Genomic DNA, 17894 nt, shown 5'->3' with positions numbered 1-17894 from the left:
TTGGCAACCAGTGGGCATTTCTTAGGAGAGGCGCAACATGGTCATACTTCTTGGAGTTTGTTATGATTTTTATTGCCGAGTTTTGTATTAATTGTAGATGCTTTTCAACTGAAAGGAAATTCCAGAGTGAGAGGGCATAAACTAAGGTTAAGAGGTGATAGGCTCAGGAGTAATCTATGGAAATACTTTTTTACAGAAAGGGTGGCAGATGCGTGGAATAGATTCCCAGTAGAGGTGGTGGAGACAAAGACTGTGTCTGAATTCAAGAAAGCATGGGACAGACTAGTGGGATCTCTTAGGGAGAGAAGATTGTGGATGGTTAGACTGGATGAGCTATTTGGCCTTTATCTGCAATCATCTTTCTATGTAAGTTTTGTGCTAAGCTCCACCTGCTGTACACTGCTTTGAGTGAATCTCTTTGTAGAGATGGTTCATATATCCAAATAAATAAATAAGTAAAATTTTAAAAATCTGCTTGTGCCCAGTAAATAAATACTTACATACATAGATTATAGGTATGTATTTCTCCAGTTATGTTAATATACTATTAAGGAAAGTAGGTATCATTTTAGAATTACCCCCTACTGTCACCTTAGAGCACAGGTGTCAAAGTCGGTCCTCGAGGGCCGGAATCCAGTCGGGTTTTCAGGATTTCCCCAATGAATATGCATGAGATCTATGTGCATGCACTGCTTTCAATGCATATTCATTGGGGAAATCCTGAAAACCCGACTGGATTACGGCCCTCGAGGAGGGACTTTGACACCCCTGCCTTAGAGAATGCAGGCTGTCAAGAACTCATATAAGAATGTATGCAAACATACTAGAATATGACAGATCTCTTAATACTTTGTATAACAAGCAACACAACTGTACACAGACTTGTCATTTTAACAGGCTTCGTTTTCTGGAATGCAGATAAGGATCTTACACAGGATTCTTATTTAGGTAGTCTCAATTGCACATATGCATGAATGCTGGACTTCTTTTCACGTTTGTTTCTTAACACAGGGAACGAGAGGCATCAAGTGAATATGCTCCATTCACATTGCTTATGTATATATATTTATGTTATAGTGCCATCCTGTGGCCTGTGTTGTACTGATTAATTGAAGTCTCTTGCTAGAAGTTATAGAAACATGCATGGGGTGCAATTTTTAAGTAGGGGTTGTGTCGCTTAACCTTTCAAACAATGTGAAAACAACAGGATGGTCCATAAACTAACAACTGTGGTCATTGTCTGTTATATTCTGTAACAAAAATATTAATAAAAATGATTGAACTGAAATCTACCTCCATGGATGTAGTCAACGCTGGCACTCAAACCAGATATTTAAAGTCAGGCTGTTTCCGCATTTCTGCATACAGATTAAACAGCGGCTATTGCAGCCATGATTGTAATGTATGGATTGGACAACTGTTCAACTAGCAGTTGTGACTAAATGCTGCTGACTGCACAAGTGCTCCAAAGAATGAATCAAGCCAAGTTCATTGAAGGACAATAATTATCTGTGACTTGGTGGCACTATTTAAAAAAAAAAAAACAAACCCCAAAAAACCTGACAAAGCAAAAAGTGGGATTTTTTTTCATCTAAAGATAAGTTGGGCACTTGCACTAATTGAGTCATATATATTTTTGAATTTAGTATTTCAAGTTGTTTAAAAGTTGCACTTGTGGTTTTTGGTGCAACTTTTCACTAAGGCTTTCTGGTTTTTGCGACCAATGACTTTACATACAACCTGAGCTGCAAGCTTATGCCATTATGAACCAGATATCTCAGGTCTTTTCCTAGTTAAGAATTAATCATCTTGAATTAGCATAATCATTGATTAAGCTGTGTGGTGAGTTATACTTGTAAGATTGACCAATGTTAGAGGAAGGGTTATCATATTTTGAAAAAGAAAACCCCAGACATATAATCCCGCCTCATTCCATCTCCAGCTCCACCCCATTCTGCCCTCAACCCCGCCCTATTCTACCCATAGTCCCACCCCCGGCAAGCCTCCTCTCTTCTACAACCAGCTCCAGCTGTGTCTGGAGGGCCTGGAGCATGCACGGATATATGTGACATCATCCACGTATGCTCAGAAGCCCTCTAGATGTGACCGGAACTGGTTGGGACTTTCCAAAACCCAGACAAATGCCGGGTTTTGGAAAGTCCGTCTGGGAGCCCAGATGGTCCTCTAAAAAGAGGACATGTCTGGGTTTTCCCAGATGGCTGGTAACCCTAGTTAGAGCAGTTGACCATATGGATTCTAATGCAAGCTTTCTACAAAAAAATTATTGCCAGGATGCAGTAATCAATGAGCATGCAAATTACTGCCTTGTTAAAATTATGGCAGCAATCCACAACTCATTGCAAAATGTCCTCCTTCCTGCCAGTGCACAAGCTTTGGATGGCTCACACACTCCTGGAAGGGGGATTTTTTTAGAAAAAAAGTCACCAGCAGTCTGCATCGGCACCAACATCCTTGACAGTCTAGTGGCCCTCTCCCTCCCTCCCTCCCACCAACTAACTCAATCCAACCCAACTTCCTGCCAGCGATTTGAAAAGAAATCCCTGGTATTTAACATTTCCCCCAACATCTGGCATAATCCCTCCTTCTTCCTCCTGATTTAAAAAGAAAATCCCTGGTATCTAGTGCCACCCCTCCCTACCCCCAACCTGACCTCCCTTGGGAGAACAGTATAGAAAATTGAATTAATGAATAAATAAAGTCCTCCAACAAGCCCCCTCCATTTCCCCATCTTTAAAAAGTCCTGGTATCTAGCAACATGCTCAATTCCCCAACTCACCCAAAGTGGAGATTACCAAATAATGGATTACACACCACCATATTCCAAGATGGTGCTGCAGAGGCAGAATCAAGTGGGCACTACTCCTACCTCATTAAAGTACATTCTGAGAGGGTCTGAGAGGTTGGGGGTGGCACTAGACACTACGAAGTTTTGATAATTGGAAAAGGGGATCAAATCGGGGGGGAGGGAGGAGTGCCACTAGACCCCCAGGGATGTTTTTTTAATTGGGAGGAGGAGGTTGGTTTGGGGGGAGTAGGGATGCCGTTAAACACTAGGGAACGTTTTAAGTCAGGGGATAGCGGTCAGGTTGAGGGGATGGCTATGCCACTAGGGACTTCTTTCTAAGTTGTGGGTAGGAGGTTTGGATCAGGAGAGCAAAAGGGGCCGCTAGACTACCAGAGATGTTTTGGGGGGGGGGGGAATGTGGAATCGGGGGTGGGTGATTGGATCAGGATTGAGTGATCAGAAAATTGAAGGTCATTTCAAGAGGGGGAAGAATCCAGCAGAAAGCCAGCTAACCCTGCTATGCCACCTCAGACCTAGTGACAATTTTTCCCTGATTATGCTTATGCTGTTTTCTATTAAAACTTCGCTGCATCAAGGCAGAATAGCTGATAGTATTCTTATCATATGCTGTGTACCAATGTCTACTATATAAGAGAACTCCTGAGTCAAATCTGTTCTGCATCATTCGCCTGCTAACATTTGTATACACATTTCATTAATCGCACATTGCTGCCTGATGTAGCTTTCTGCATTGGCCCCAGAATCAAATTGCTGGACTTTGATCTTACTTCATATGGCTTATCTTACATTCTTATGCAAACTTTGAATCCATAGGTCTTGAATACTGCAAGTGGTCAGTGTGTCTAATTCCCATCAGAGTCTTCCTGTTCACATTTCCTAGCGTAGATTATAACTTGTACCTCCTTAGAGACCCTTCGTCATTAGGGATAAGTTATTGTCCCCTCTGGGCCATAGATCTCTATTTTGGGCATAAAGAGTCTAAGCCAGGGGTGTCAAAGTCCCTCCTCGAGGGCAGCAATCCAGTCGGGTTTTCAGGATTTCCCCAATGAATATGCATGAGATCTGTTTGCATGCACTGCTTTCATTGTATGCTAATAGATCTCATGCATATTCATTGGGGAAATCCTGAAAACCCGACTGGATTGCGGCCCTCGAGGAGGGACTTTGACACCCCTGGTCTAAGCCAAGGCACTAGAATGCCTCTCTTTGTAACTTTGTAGGCATCATTATCTTTTCATCTATATTTAATCAAAATATTTTCAGGAAGACTCGTTTTGTCTGCCTGAGTCAGATTCTATAAAACTCCCTTAATCCCAGCTATCTACAGTAAGTTCATTGTTCACTGAATTGTAATGAAGTTGTTGTAAATTTGAAAAAAATAATAAGTCTCCACATACTGGAGTTAGATTTGATTTAACTTACTGCCTAGCGATAGAGCAAATTCATATAGTGAAAGCAGGAAAGTGAGAAGATGCAAGTGCTCACTTTTAACCTGGAACCAATGAGAAGCTCTCCATCAGGCGGACTTATTGAAAGGACGCTGATTAAAGACTTGGATGAAAGTCAGCAATCAGTGTGATCATTCTCTTCAAATCTGGGAAGGAAGAGGCTGTTGCATATTCTGGGGATGGGATGGGAGGGAAACAGATGCTACACATGGGGAAAGGAAGAAAGGGAGAATTGTTGGACATGGTAGTAGAGAGGAGGGAGAAATATTGGATGTTGTAGTAGAGAAAGAAGGGTGGGACAGATGGAAAGGGATGGGAGGGAGAGATGTGGCATGGTGCTGGAGGAGAAATGTTGAAGATGGGGTTGGTCAAGAGGGGCAAAAGATGCTGCACAGGGGTCAGGGGGGAGAGAGAAATGTTGACATGGCAGTAGAGGGGGTGGGAGATATGCACCCTGGATCCTCCTTCTGTCTCTCTCTCTTTCTTCCCTTTCAATTAGACTTCAATCATTCTCTTCAAATCTGGGATCCCTTGACTACTATCTCACCAGCACAGCATTTTTCAGCAAAGTTTTTGGCATACTACCATCTTAAAGAGACAGATCAACAGTCCTCATCTCCTACTCCCTCCAGAGTTCCTCAGCAATGGGTTCAGTGATACAACACACTAAGGCCCTCTTACTAAGGTGCGCTAACCGATTAGTGCGCGCTAATCGCTAATGCGTGCCTGTTAGTCTATGGATGCATTAGCGTTTAGCATGCGCTAATTTCATTAGCGCACGCTAATCGGTTATCGTACCTTAGTAAAAGAGGGGGGGGGGGTAAGCTTCAGACCATATGAGCAGATTCAAGACCCAAAGGTTATATTTGCATTGCCAGCCACAGCTCCTTAAGGGTAAGAATAAGGGTAAAGCATTTAATATTTATTTAGGGGCCCTTTTACTAACCCATGGTAAACATTAAAAAAAGTGTTTACCTTGGGATGTGCTCAGGCATCCTGTGGTAATTTCTACATGTGCATGCATTTTATTTTTTAGCACGGGGGGGGCAGGTCAGGGCAGAGAGTAGGTGTGTTCTGTGCTAATCAGCACAGCTACATTGCCGCAACCGATTAGCACATGGTTAGCTTATGAGCCCTTATAGCCTACAAATGGGAACATTAGTACATGGCCATTAATGCTGGAAAAAGAAAAATTTGGCCATTTTACCCACGTGGTATAAATGGCCTTAGCGCGGGAAGGACCACAGCTTAGTAAAAGAGACCCTTAGCTATTTATTAAAAAATATTTATATTCCACTTCAAACCCAAAGCAGTTTACATACAGGTTATTTCTCTGTCCCTAGTGTGTTCACACTCCAAAATACAGTGGTGCCTCACACAACGAACTTAATTCATTCCAGGAGCAAGTTTGTTATGCGAAAAGTTCGTTATGTGAAACGCGTTAAGCGCAGTGACTAATGACTGCCTGCAGTGCCTGCGCGGAAGGATTCAATACATCGGCAGCGATCGTGGAAGCTCGGGCGACTTCGTTGTGTGAAACGAAGTTCGTTGTATGAATCATGACATGAAGTTCGTTGTGTGCAGCGTTCGCTGTGCGAGGCGTTCTTTATGCGAGGCACCACTGTAACAGCATGAGATCTGAGCACAGGTTGCTGGCTTATGTAATCTGATATTACAAGTCTTTATCTCAACTCAGAGACAAGATACCTAAACTAATAGCAGAATTAAAATCATCCGAAATCTTTGCTTTGTGTCTCATACACTCAAGTCTTAACCCAGTCTCAACAAGTCTCAACAAGTGTACCAGAATAGGGGCGCACGTCGAAAGCTTCGTGGTAGAGCCTATATTCTACCACAAAATTAGCACTAAAAAGTTACATGGGGTTTTAAGCGTGTGGTTTTTCCTTTGCTTATTTTGGTTTGATTAAAATGTTTAAAAGTAGACTTTATTAAAGGTGTAATAAGTTCTTTGGCGCTTCTTGATTGGATTTATTGATTTGTTTGCTAGGGTTTATTAAAAGGGTCTGCTTGAAAAGTTGGGGTTATTCATTAGTAGAGATAGCAACACTCCTTAAGGAATCAAGAGCTTCTACATCTCTGGCTTATGTTTGTGTCTGGCATCTTTTTGAAGTATAGTGTAAAAGGTGTAAGCTGTCTCCTTGGCAGATGAATGTGGCATCCATTCTGATCTTTTTGTGATCTTCACGAAGGATCGTCCCTAAGTTCACTTAAGTTACAGCATTTTCCTTTTGTAGATGTTGAGTAAAAAGGGACTAGTTAGCAAGCCATCCAAATATTTATGTTTCAGCAGTGGCTTAGATAGATTTGATCTCCCTTCAGCCAAGTTTTCCACAATGGAATTTTAATGTGGTCCTCAATACCCCAGCAAGTCAGTCTTTTGAGCCTTTGAAACACAAATCCCTAAAAGACCTGTTTTTAAAAACAGTCTTCCTGATAGCTATTTACTCAGGTAGGTGCACCTCAGAATTGCAAACTCTACCATGCAGGGATCCCTTTCCTTTGATATGGATAATGGTGTGTGGTCGTCGTCATAAAGCATATGGGGACAGACTTGAAGATCTCAATGTGTATACTTTAGAGAAAAGGCGGGAGAGAGGAGATATGATAGAGACGTTTAAATACCTACATGGCGTAAATGCGCATGAGTCGAGTCCAGTGTTCCCGCTAAGGTGCGCTGGCCTGCGCGCGCGCACAAAATATTACATCGCAGCGCAAAGTTTCTCTTCACAGCGCACACACGCGTCGCAAAGGTAAGGGGAGGTAAGGTAAGGGGACGCATTGGGGGGATTGCACTTCCCCACAATTGCCATGCTTCGGTTCCTCTTCTTCCTTCCTTCCTCCCCCCCCCCCCCCCGCGGGACCCTGCGGCACCATCAACTCTTACTCCCTCTAATGTCGGCCCTGCAGCTCCAGACTTCCTCGCACCTTCTCCCCTCCCCCTTTGGATCGCTATTATTTTAAATGTTATAGCCGCGGAGCTGTATCCATCAGTGGAGATGTCTAACCTCGGCCTGCCCCGGAACTCTTACTGCAACAGTGACTTCCTGTTCCTGCCTAGACGGGCGTCTGCTGCAGTAAGAGTTCCGGGGCAGGCCGAGGTTAGACATCTCCACTGATGGATACAGCTCCGCGGCTATAACATTTAAAATAATAGCGATCCAAAGGGGGAGGGGAGAAGGTGCGAGGAAGTCTGGAGCTGCAGGGCCGACATTAGAGGGAGTAAGAGTTGATGGTGCCGCAGGGTCCCGCGGGGGGGGGGGGGGGATGAAGGAAGGAAGAAGAGGAACCGAAGCATGGCAATTGTGGGGAAGTGCAGAGCTGCAGGGAAGAGTGTTGCGGTACCCAGCTGGAGGGAGAAGGAAGATGAGGGAGGGAATTAAAGGAGATGCCAGGGCTTGGAGCATAGGAGGAAGGTATGCCAGTCTAAGGGAAAAGGAAGGGGGAGATGTGAGAGCATGGAGGGGGAACGAAAGATGGAAGAAAAGGAAAGGAGAGAGATGCCAGAGAATCAGGGAAGGGGAGATACCAGACTATGAGGAGAGGTGTGGGAGAGGGAAGGCGAGGAGAGAGATGCCAGACCAATGGGGTGAAAGGAGAGATGGAAGGGGGAGGCATACAGTTTCTGGAAGGGGCATAGAAGGAGAGAAGATGCCATATAGGGGAAGAGAGACGGCAGACAGTGAATGGAAGGAAGAGAGTTACAAGAAGATGAGGAAAGGAGAAACCACAGAAGACAAAGGTAGAAAAAAATTTCTATTTATTTATTGCTTTAGGAGACATGTGTCACTGTTTCTGTGAAGCATTGTATGCAGAGTCCAGCTTCTTGCTGGTTCAATTTAACCTTTGTCTATGTATTTTTATTTTATCCCCCCTTTTACAAAACTGTGAAGCGTTTTTAGCACCAGCCTTGGTGGTAGCAGCTCTGATGCTCAGAATTTTATGAGCATCAGAGCTGTTACCTCCGTAGCTAAAATCCACACTACAGTTTTGTAAAAGAGGGAGGGGTTAGTTTGTGATTACATATTCCTTACTAGGCGAAGGTGTTTTCTGTGTTCTGTGTGTTTTCTGTTAGGATTGACGGTGTAGGATTGATCTGTGCTGGTCTGGCTTGTTTAGTTTTACAATGGGTGTATTGATGTACTGCTCACTGCAATATGTAAGATGCTGCCTTTTCCTAGGTACTCATGTGTGACGTGTGGTTTGTTACTAAAAATCATGTTTTTCTTACAGATGGGGGGGGGTGCCAAAAAATGATGGGCCCCGGATGTTACATATGCTAGGTACGCCACTGTATGTAAAGATACCAGAAAGCTGGCGTAGCAAAAACTTCTAAGTTTTGAGTATTTAACCCTCCCACAATCTCACGGGCACTCGTTTCAAGTTTATTGAGATTTTGATTTAAACGCAATATCAAATATTTTCAATGCGTATAACAAAAATAAATTTGGGGAAATAAATAAAACCATTTGAACCAGTGTTCCCGCTAAGCTGCGCTGGCGTGCGCTGGTGCACAAAATATTACATCGCAGCGCACACGTTTCTCGTCACAGCGCACGATCGGAAGAGGCGTACGGCAGATGGCAGGGCGGCGAGAGGAGAATCGGGCGAGTTGGCTCATAACTTGCTGGCGCCCGATATTTTTGGCTCACGGTGAAAAAAGTTTGCTCACAACACCCGCCCGCTTAGAGGGAACACTGGTCGAGTCACTTTGGGACTATCCATATCTTATGTTTCTGTCTAACGTCATTTATTCTTTTCATATATATCAATCTGGCTGCCTTTTCAAGAGAACAGAATGCAGTCACTCCACTGTTTGTAAGTTAGATGTTTACAGGATCTTGTTCCATTACTTGAAGACCATTAACCCTTTTCATTAGGCAGATTGGCTTCTGGTGTTGTTTAGCGGCCGACATAAGGGTAAGGTGGCTCTAAACCCTCCATGACCCAATGGTCAGGGAGATGTTTGGCTCTGCATATCAGCTGAATCAAAGATTGATTCCAGAGGGACTTCAAGCTTATTCTATGAGAGCTTAAATGGCATCCACAGTGGAATCCAAGGTATTCAAGTCACAGAGTGCATTTGTAGAAGGACAATATGGTCCTCTCTGCATTCCTTTGTCAAGCACTATAGACTGGATGTGCAAGCAAGAGAAGATGGCACCTTCAGAAAGATGATTTTTGAAGGATCCTTGTATTACTCCTGCCTCAAAGCTTGTTTATAGTTCATCAGTGTAGACCTAGCAGAATGATAAAGGAGACAAAATTTAGTCTTGCCTGCTAATTTCCTTTCCTTTCCTTGTTCCTGCCCAGTAAGGCTGTGACTAAAAGGGATTTCCCTTTCTTTGGATCTTGTGATCAAAAGTAACATAGTAACACAGTAAATGATATCATATAAAGAGACCTGAACAGTCCATCTAGTCTGCCCATTAGTTATACCCATTAAAAATGCATGATTAAATTAACTTGTCTCTTCTTTGATATTTCTGGGTCATAGACTGTAATGCTCAGGTTTAACTTTGCTCCACTGACTACCTTTTCAGTGCTTGTCGGGAGTGGTACCTGAGGACTGGAGAAGGGTGAATGTCGTCCCTCTACACAAAAGTGAAAATAAGGAAGAAGTAGGGAATTACAGGCCAGTAAGTATGGCTTCTGTGGTAAGCAAATTAATGGAAATGCTTTCAAAATAGAGAATGGTAATGTTTCTTCAATCTGGTAGATTACAGGACCGGAGGCAACATGGATTCACTAGAGGTAGGTCTTGTCAGATAAATCTGATGAATTTCTTTGACTGGGTGACCAGAAAATTGGATAGAAAGTGCACTAGATGTGGTGTATTTAGATTTTAGCAAAGCCTTTGATAGTGTACCACACAGACACCTAATAAATAAACTGAGTGCTCTTGGAATGGGCCCCAAAGTGATGGGCTGGGTCAGGAACTGGTTAAAGTGGAAGAAGACAGAGGGTAGTGGTCAATGGAGATTGCTCTGAGGAAGGGATGTTACCAGTGATGTACCTCAAGGTTCTGATCTTGGGCTTGTTCTTTTTACCATTTTTATAAGCGATATTGCAGAAGGGTTGTCAGATAAGATTTGCCTCTTTGTGGATGATATTATAATCTGCAATAGAGTAGACACCCAGGACGATGTGAATAACATGAAGACCTGGCGAAGCTTGAAGAATGGTCTGAAATTTGGTAGCTAAAATTTAATGCTAAGAAATGCAAGGATGCAATTGGGCTGCAAAAATCCAAAGGAACAGTACAGTTTAGGGGCGAAGAACTTATGTGCATGACAGAAAAGCAGGACTTGGGTGTGATTGTATGTGAGGATCTTAAGTTAGCCAAACAGGTTGAAAAGGTGATGGAAAATGCTAGAAGGATACTAGGGTGCATAGGAAGAGGTATGGCCAGTAGGAAAAAGGAGGTATTGATGCCCCTACATAAGACTCTGGTGAGACCTCATTTAGAATATTGTATACAATTCTGGAGACCACATCTTCAAAAAAATATAAAAAGGATGGAGTTGGTCCAGAGGAAGGCTACTAAAATGGTGTGTGGTCGTCGTCATAAAGCATATGGGGACAGACTTGAAGATCTCAATGTGTATACTTTAGAGAAAAGGCGGGAGAGAGGAGATATGATAGAGACGTTTAAATACCTACATGGCGTAAATGCACATGAGTCGAGTCACTTTCAATTGAAAGGAAGCTCAAGTTTCAAGTGCAATGAACATATCTTTAAAATTACAAATAATACAGGGGATAGCAAAAACAAATAGACACTAGGCAAACATAACAGATTAATGACTAACAATATAAACAGTAAAAACATAGGGAAAGAATGGGTAAAGAAATACAAAATTGTTAATAGAAAAGAAAACAATTATGGTAAAAAACAATAGGGGGGGAATAAACAGTATCCTTGAGAGAGGTTATAGAGATAAACTAGAACTCCTAAGTATCAAAAGCATCTTTAAAAAGAAAGCTTTTTAGTTTTCTTTTAAATGTATCTAAGTTGTGTTCTTCTCGTAGATAAATAGGGAGGGAGTTCCATGTTTGGGGAGCTGTGATGGAAAAAATAAAATGCCGCCGTGTGTTAATAGCTTTGAGTGAGGGCGTAACTAATAAATGTTGATCGATAGACCTCAATGATCTGGTTGGGGTATAAGGAATCAATAATTTGTAAATGAAAGCTGGAGTTTTATATAACAGGGACTTGAAGGTAAGCAGACTTAATTTATACAGTATTCGATGCGCAACTGAGAGCCAGTGCGCTTTCTTAAGAAGAGGGGTGACGTGATCAAATTTCCTTGCTTTCATTATAAGTTTAATTGAGGCATTTTGAATGATCTGCAAACGTCTAATTTCATTTTGAGCTATTCCCTTGAATGAGAGAACATAGGATAAAGGTGATAGGCTCCGGAGTAATCTAAAGAAATACCTTTTTACAGAAAGGGTGGTAGATGTGTGGAACAGTCTTCCAGAAAAGTGGTGGAGACCGTGACTGTGTCTGAATTCAAGAAGGCATGGGATAGGCACGTGGGATCTCTTAGAGAGAGAAAGAGATAATGATTACTGCGGATGGGCAGACCAGATGGGCCATTAGGCCTTTATTTGCCATCAAATTTCTATTTTCTTTGATGGGGGTGGGGAGTTGATCCCTAGTTTGGGTTCTTTTTCAAAACTATTTTGTTAATCGTGTACTGGCAAGTTTCAGGACTGCACCACTCTTTTCATATATATCAATCTGTCTGCCTTTTCAAGAGAACAGAATGCAGTCACTACACTGTTTGTAAGTTAGATGTTTACAGGATCTTGTTCCATTACTTGAAGACTATTAACCCTTTTCATTAGGCAGTTGATGATGTCACTGAAAAACCATGACCTCTGCCTCCATCTGTTGACAGGAAGACAAAACCCATTTGTTTGGACTGGTCCATCAGGAATCAAGGAAAGTAAATTAGCAGGTAAGAACAAATTTCACCATTGCTGGGGAATACAAGGCCTCAGCAATGTTCTCAAAAACCTTGATACAATAGAAAAAAAAGCTTCATATTACAGTAGGCTGCACCTGGTGCACACACTATTTCCTTTAAGAACGTGAAGCAGAAATTATTTTGTGATCAATACTCCTTAAGGATTCGGTTCTTGTGTGAGTGGACAGAGTGCAAAGCGGAGCTGCCCTTTGACAAAACTGAGCTTTCACGTCAAGGAAAAAGAGAAATCTGTTGGGCTTAATTGATGTAGGTTTTTCTGTGTGAACATGGAATATTAGGAGGGAGGCATATAGGCGCCTCTGTTGCCTCACAATTGTTTCGAATTTACAACTTCTACCCCGATATCCTTTAGAAGTATAAGACATAACTCAAATCCACAAAACTAAATTGTTTGTAGACCTTCCAACTGAGGAAATAACTATCATGTTAAATGTTTCAACAAAAGCAGTCATTTGATTTATGAAGCCAATATTTTGCTTTCTCTTTCTGGAGGTCCCACACACCCCAGTTCTCTACACACATCAGTCACATGCCACCGATTGTCCTTATTGTACTTCTAGAGCAGTGGTCTCAAACTCAAACCCTTTGCGGGGCCACATTTTGGATGTGTAGGTACTTGGAGGGCCGTAGAAAAAATAGTTAATGTCTTATTAAAGAAATGACAATTTTGCTTGAGGTAAAACTCATTATACTTTATAAAACTTTCCTTTAACAGTTAAAAGGAAAGATATATAAACTATAAAGAGTTTTACCTCATGCAAAATTGTCATTTCTTTAATAAGACATTAACTATTTTTTCTGAGGCCCTCCAAGTACTCTATTTTTTTCTGCAGCACTCACATTTAAAGTTCAATATCTTTTCTTTCTCAAAACTGGCACATTTCAATCACTAAATTGAAAATAAAATCATTTTCCTACCTTTCTTTGGTAATTTCATCAGTCTCTGGTTGCACTTTATTCTTCTGACTGTGCATCCAATTCTTCTTCCCTTCTTTCAGCCTCCTGTATGCTTCCTCTCCTCCAGACCTCATTCCCTCCCCCAACTTTTTATTTCTTTCTCTGTCTGTCGTTCTCCGATTCCGTGCCCCATTTTTTGCTTTGTTTCTGGTTCCCTGTCCCCCCTCCTTCTTTCTTCCTTCCTCCATGCCCCATTTTTTGCTTTTTTTTCTGGCTCCCTGTCCCCACCCCACCTTCTTTCTTTCTTTCTTCCTATCTTCCTGCCCTCCCCCATGCCACCGCCGCCGCAGAATAGGCTGCTGCTGCTGCTGCTGCTATCGGGAACAGGCCATCTCCCTGCTTCTCTTCTGCACGGGGCCGACCAACTCTCGCTGCCCGATGTCAATGCTAACGTCGGAAAGGACGTTCCGGGCAGCCAGGCAGCGATTGGTTAGCCAGAACGTCCTCTCGACGTCAGAATTGACATCGGGCCACCTGAGTTGGTCGGCCCTGCAGGGAAGAGAACAGTGGACCGCCCCCCCCCCCCCTTGGTACGCCACTGGAGCAGCAGCGTGTCTGGCCGGCTCTGATGTTGTGACATCAGAGAGGCTTCCGATGCAGGAGTGGATAGCGCAAGGAGCCGCCAACCCGCGGCTTTGAACGAACAAGCCGGCTGCTGCTCCAAAAGGAAGAGAATGATGGCCTCCAGACCGCGGGCCGCAAATAAAACCTGGAAAGCCAGATGCGGCCCACGGGCCGCGTGTTTGAGCCCGCTGTTCTAGAGGCTGCAGATATCCCCTGTGTAACAGGAACAGCTGTTAGCATACAAATTGCCCTCTTTACTAAGATAATATAAAGTACTTTTACTCTCTTCTCAAGCACTACAGTCTAAACAGTACTTTGGGGATCTTACAAATTCAAAAATATAAGCACAGCAGATCTGTTTGGAGATAGGTCTAATTGTTTGATTCTTATCACATTAAGTTCTAACAGAACATCTTAATGGGGGAAGTATTAGATGAAATAACTTCCAACAACCAATAAGCAGACCTAATGGGCTGTAGAAGCCAAACAAATCTTGTCCAGGAGAGTGTGGAGTAGTGGTTAGAGCTACAGCCTCGGCACCCTGAGGTTGTGGGTTCAAACCCTGTGCTGTTCCCTGGGCAAGTCACATAATCTAAGGCAAGAAGCAGGTGCAGAAAGAAGCAGGCTCACAAGGAACACGTAGTCTTAAGTGTTATATTAAAGTAGGAACAACTATGGAAGCAGAGGGAAACCAGAAGATGAGCTTTCCAGTGTTCTGCACCGACTGTCATATGTATGACTACCTCCCCTCGGGGAGACAGTCGTATGTATGCGGTCGGTGTCAGGAGCTGGAAAGCTTGAAGAAGGAAGTCAAGCGACTAGAGGACAGGATACAGGAGCTAGAAGGACTTTACACCACGGAGGACCCAATCAGGACAACTGAAGACTTCATGAGCGAGAGGCACATCGAGGAGGAAGTCAGGGAACTCGAGAAATTCATTGAGGAGGCATACAGAAAGAGGGTGGAAGAGAACGAACTTCAGATGAAAGAAGAAGTTACAGCAACATCGAAGGGAGAGCAAGAAACAGAAGACCACAAAGAAGACACCGACGGAGGAAAAACGCAAGAAGGCGAGAAATTGACCAGTCGATGCCCAGAGGAAGAAAGAGAGAAACATACCGAGGACATCGACCTGAGACCGAAGCGAACATTGAAGAAGGGAAGGTCAGCGATCCTAGTGGGGGACTCGATCCTGAGGCAGGTGGACAGCCACATAGCAGGAGGGAGAGAGGACCGACTGGTGACCTGCCTCCCGGGAGCGAGAGCCAAGGACATCGTGGACAAAATTGGAAAGATCCTGGAAGGAGCGGAGACGGAAGAGACTACAGTAATGATCCACATCGGGACAAACGATGTCAGCAGGAGGGACTATAGAAGAAACACACTGATAGAACAGTTCAAGATTCTGGGAATGAAGCTGAAGATGAGGACCCAGAAGATAGCGTTCTCAGAGATCTTACCGGTGCCGAGGGCAGATGTGAAAAGGCAAGAGGAACTACAATCAATAAATGCATGGATGAGGAGATGGTGTGAGGAAGAAGGATTCCACTTCGTGAGGAACTGGACGACGTTCTGGGGCAAGAGCAAGCTCTACAGGAGAGATGGACTGCACCTGAGTGCAGCGGGAACTAGACTTCTAGCAAACAACATCAAGAGAGGAATAGAACAGGCTTTAAACTAACAAGAAGGGGAAAGCCGACAGTCGACCAAGCGTCGATGATTCGGAAAAAGGTATCTTGTGAAGATACTAAGGAGATAAAAGGCTGGGATGGAACAAGGGACAAATTACAGGAGTCGACTAACAAAGGAGAGGAGATTAGAAAGATCATAACCAAAGAGAAGAATCTAATGACCAAAGAGAAGAATCTAATGACCAAAGCACAGGGAAAGGAATTGAAGGCAACAAAATTCCAGGAGCTGAATTGCATATATACTAATGCAAGGAGCCTAAGAAACAAAATGGGAGAATTAGAAGCCATGGCCATTGCAGAGAACATAGACATCATTGGAATCTCCGAAACATGGTGGAATGAGGAAAGCAGATGGGATACCGCACTGCCGGGGTACAAACTCTATCGCCAAGACAGATTAGGACAGAAAGGCGGAGGAATAGCACTATACACAAAAGAAAACATACAATCGACAAGAATGGACATAGCAGAGACGGCCAACAAGCTAGAATCGCTATGGGTTAAAATACCAGGAAGGAAAGGGCCTGAAATAAAGATAGGTCTATACTATCGTCCACCCGGACAAACCGGAGAAATCGATGAAGAAATGGAAGCCGAGATGAAGCGAGAATGCAAAAGCGGTAACACAGTTATTATGGGAGACTTCAACTACCCTGGGATAGACTGGAGTCTTGGAAGCTCAAGATGCGCCAGGGAGGCAGACTTTCTAGAGGCTGTACAAGATTGCTTCATGGAGCAGCTTGTTAGAGAACCGACGAGAGGAAATGCCACTCTCGATCTAATCCTAAATGGGCTAAGGGGACCTGCAAAGGAAGTGGAAGTAGTGGGACCGTTGGGAAACAGCGATCATAATATGATCAAGTTCAAGGTGGAAATAGGAATACTGAAAGGAAAGAGAACCATAGCGACAACTTTTAACTTCAAGAAGGGAAACTACGAAGCAATGAGAGGAATGGTAAAGAAGAAACTTAGGAACACTTCCAAAAAATGGCATACGGTAGAACATGCCTGGTCCTTTTTCAAGAATACAGTGAGCGAGGCGCAAAATCTGTATATCCCCAAATTCAGAAAAGGGTGCAACAAGAGTCGAACAAAAGACCCGGCGTGGATAACTAAAATAGTGAAGGAAGCGATAGGCAATAAGAAAAACTCATTCAGAAAATGGAAAAAGGACAAATCTGAGGGAAACTGGAAAGATCACAGAAAGTATCAAAAAGAATGTCATCGTGTGGTTCGAAAAGCCAAAAAAGAATATGAAGAGAGGCTAGCCAGGGAAGCACGAAATTTCAAGCCGTTCTTTAGATATATTAAAGGGAAACAGCCGGCTAGGGAAGAGGTGGGACCACTGGACGACGGAGACCAGAAGGGAGCGGTGAAGGAAGAGAAAGAGGTCGCAGAAAGACTTAACATGTTCTTTTCATCGGTATTTACAAACGAAGACACAACCAACATACCGGAACCTGAACAAATCTTCAAGGGAAATCAAGCACAAAAGTTAACATCCATGGAAGTGAGCCTTGATGAGGTGCGCAGGCAGATAGAAAAACTAAAAACTGACAAATCGCCGGGTCCGGATGGAATCCATCCAAGGGTTCTGAAGGAACTAAAGGAGGAAATAGCAGAACTACTGCAGCAAATTTGCAACCTATCTCTGAAAACAGGTGTGATTCCGGAGGATTGGAAGATAGCCAACGTAACGCCCATCTTTAAAAAGGGATCAAGAGGGGACCCAGGAAACTACAGACCGGTGAGTCTGACCTCGGTTCCGGGGAAAATGGCGGAAGCACTGATAAAAGAAAACATCGATAAACATTTTGAAAGAAACGAACTTCTGAAAACCAGCCAACATGGTTTCTGCAGGGGAAGATCGTGCCTGACTAACTTACTGCACTTCTTCGAAGGAATTAACAAACAAATGGACAGAGGAGACCCCATAGACATCATATACCTAGATTTCCAGAAAGCCTTTGACAAGGTGCCTCATGAACGTCTACTCCGGAAACTGAAGAACCATGGGGTGGACGGAGACGTGCATAGATGGATCAGAAACTGGTTAGAAGGTAGGAAACAGAGGGTAGGGGTGAAGGGCCACTACTCAGACTGGAGAAAGGTCACGAGTGGTGTTCCGCAGGGCTCGGTGCTCGGGCCGCTGCTTTTTAACATATTCATAAATGATCTGGAAACAGGGACGAAGTGTGAGATAATAAAATTTGCGGACGACACCAAACTATTTAGTAGAGCTCGGACAAAGGAGGACTGCGAAGAATTGCAAAGAGACTTGGACAAACTAGGGGAATGGGCAGAGAGATGGCAGATGAAATTCAATGTTGGGAAGTGTAAAGTATTGCATGTGGGAAGCAAAAACTCGAGGTATAATTATGTGATGGGAGG

The 17894-nt window shown here is 43.4% G+C and overlaps 1 protein-coding gene across 2 annotated transcripts in view; it reads right to left on the bottom strand.

Moving 5' to 3' along the window:
- The window catches only part of ERV3-1 (endogenous retrovirus group 3 member 1, envelope), a 71262-nt gene that overhangs the window by 18561 nt on the left and 34807 nt on the right, over positions 1-17894 (bottom strand). The window contains exon 1 of one of the 2 annotated variants that reach the window (XM_033943384.1): positions 13209-13267. The exons of the other annotated variant lie outside the window; for it this stretch is intronic. The gene's annotated coding sequence lies outside the window, so the exon portion shown is untranslated. Of the gene's footprint in view, positions 1-13208; positions 13268-17894 lie in introns of those variants that run through there. 2 annotated transcript variants of the gene reach the window in all.

The sequence above is a fragment of the Geotrypetes seraphini genome, chromosome 4, assembly GCF_902459505.1.
Source record: "Geotrypetes seraphini chromosome 4, aGeoSer1.1, whole genome shotgun sequence".
In the NCBI taxonomy this organism is placed as follows: Eukaryota; Metazoa; Chordata; class Amphibia; order Gymnophiona; family Dermophiidae; genus Geotrypetes; species Geotrypetes seraphini.
This window is presented reverse-complemented; position numbering and strand designations above follow the sequence as displayed.